The sequence below is a fragment of the Elephas maximus genome, chromosome 19 (assembly GCF_024166365.1).
Source record: "Elephas maximus indicus isolate mEleMax1 chromosome 19, mEleMax1 primary haplotype, whole genome shotgun sequence".
NCBI classification, from domain to species: Eukaryota; Metazoa; Chordata; class Mammalia; order Proboscidea; family Elephantidae; genus Elephas; species Elephas maximus.
The window spans coordinates 46,479,849-46,482,651 of NC_064837.1; positions in this window are offsets into that span (position 1 = coordinate 46,479,849).

A 2,803-nucleotide genomic window follows, 5' to 3' on the forward strand; every position below is an offset into this window, starting at 1 on the left:
CCCCCGTGGCCTCAAGAACATTTTAGAACACTCCCAGGAGCCCCAGCGGGAAGTAGGCCCCGCCCCCTCATGAATAGCAAGTACCACCGCCTCCCGTAGGGCCCCTCCTTCCTCATGAATAATTTAGAACTCTCCCGGGAGCCCCAGCGAGAAGGCCCCGCCCCCTTATGAGTAGCAAACACCCCTACTCTCGTAGTGCCCCCCCTCCTTCCTTATGAATAATTTAGATGTTCCCGGAAGCTCCAACGGGAAGGAGATCCCGCCCCCTCATGAATAGCAAACAACCTCGGCTCCTGTAGCGCCCCCATCCTTCCTTATGAATAATTAAAGAGGTGGGGTTCTTTTTGACCTCTGAATCGGAGGCTAAAGCCACCCTTTGCTTCAAGCTGAAGACAGGAAGAGGCTAGAGCCGTTGGAGTCGGGGGATGGGGTGGAGGGGGGAAGGGAAGGGTGCAAACGAAGAACCCAAACCAGGAGTGCCATTATGTCTGCTCCAAACCACTTCGTTTCCCTTCACCTAGTTTTGAGCAAATTTATGATTCCCCCGACCCCAACCCCAGTCGGGTAAGTTACTCGAGCTTTCATCATAACTTGTGTGGGAAAAAAATCTCCAAGCATTCGTCTTGAAAAGCTATCTGGGTGCCTAGAATCAAAGGATGATGAGTGCCATCAGCTTCTCAAGATGGAGTCCAAGGCAAATGTTTCCAGCTTGGCCCTCCTCCCTTGAAGATTAGGTTTTCATTCATTTATCCATTCATTCAGTAACTATTTATTGGAGTCCGCTCTGTGCTGGGCAATGGAGTAGGCCCTAAGGGTACAACAGAGAACAAAACACTTAAGTTTCCTGCCTTAACGGAGTTTATTGTTAGTCTAATGAGGACGGTAGAATAAACAGACAATTAAAATAAAATAACTACAGATTGTGAGCAGTGTTATGGAGGAAATAAGGAGAGAGAGAACAACTCGGTGTGGGGGGATAGCTTCTTTAGGTGGACTGGTCAGGAAGGTTCCTTTGAGGAAGTGACATCTAATCCGAAAACTAATGAAGAAGAAGCCAGCTAGGAAAAGGACTGAGGGAAAAGGGAACAGCAAGCGCAAAGGCCCTGAGGGTGGGAAAGATTTTGGAATTTGCCAGGACTGGCTGGCTGAGTTTGTGAGCAAGGAGTAGGAAACAGGGAGAGGTAGGCACAGACGGGGATATGCAGGGCCTGTAAAAAAAAAAAAAAAACCCTTTCCCATCTAGTCAATTCCAACTCATAGTGACCCTATAGGACAGATTAGAACTGCCCCATAGAGTTTCCAAGGAGCAGCTGGTAGAATCGAACTATCAAACTTTTGCTTAGCAGCCATAGCTTGCCATAGCTCTTAGCCAGTGCACCTCCAGGGCTCCACTGGACCTGCAGAGAGGGCCATTTTAGAAAACTTATAGACCTTACATGGAGCCCTGCTCCTTGGGACAGGTATGGGCCCTGTGCGCTCCTACTTTGGGAAGCCCACTCCATATTATATCCAACAAATTGGATATGCACCCACATCCTGCATTCAAATAAAATATGTAAATACATAAAAGCTGACTTGAAATTTCAATTTGTAGTTTAGGGGAGCCAATTCTTTTTTCCCCCAGTCTCAAACATTTTTAGAGGCAAGGTCTCAGCCCCTAGGCAGTGGGCCAGAAGTGCCTAATGAATACAAGGATCCTGAATGATAAGAAGTTTAGATTTTATTCCTAGTACCATGGGAGGTTATTGCAGAATTTTAAGCAGGGGAGTGATATGATCTGATTTACTTCATTAAAAGATTATCTGGCTTTTATGTGGAGAGTGAATGAGGTGGGTAGCCAGGATCTGTTCTACAGACCCGGGTGGTGGCTTGGGACAGATGAGTTTGAGATCGATTTTGAAGATAGAGATAACTGAATTAGCTGATGGATTGGATGTGGGGAGAGGATGGAGATAGGGATGATTTCAGGTTTCTGACTTTAATAAGCATTTTTTGTTTTACTGAGATGTACAAGTGTGTATATGTATATATTTTTCTTTTGGGAAATCAAGAGTTTCATTACTTAAATTTGAGATGCTCATGAGACATCCACTTGGAGATGTCAAGAAGGCAGTTGTATTTATGAATCTGGAGCTTGGAGGAACAACTCTTGTCTGGAGATATAAACTGGGGAGTTTTCAGCATTAGAGGGCTATTGACATTCAGAGATTGGGAAAAGGAGGACGAGTTGTCAAAGGAGGTTGAAAAAGGAGCATCTAGTGAAGTAAATGGAGAACACGAGGAGAGGACAGAATTACTGAAGCCTGAAACAGGGTGCTTTAAAGATGGGGAGTGGTCCACTGTGCTGCGTGCTGCTGAGTTCAGCAAGGTGTTCACTGAATTTGGCAATCCCATTTAGGTATAAATTCTATAGGTCCATCTTGTCATTTCCCATTTCATGAACCTACAGTGACTGCTTTGCCAATCACATCAAACTCCCCCTTTGCCGTTTCTTTAGTATTCTCCATAGTCTGTTTCTCCCCCACCCCACATTTATTCATTCATTTGTTATTTGATCCATGCCCATTTTCTGCCAGACCATGTTAATTGTTGGGAAACTACAGTAAAAATACCTACGAGTCCTCCACCCTCCAAAAAAAAAAAAATGAACCTAATCTTTCTAACCACAAGTAACTACTAGTAACATTTTAGAACATTTCTTTCCAGATGAGATCTTTCCTGGTCAATATATATAGACTTATGTCACTATTTTTACTGGTTACGTAGTATTCTACTATAAGGGCATATCATACAAACTTGTTAG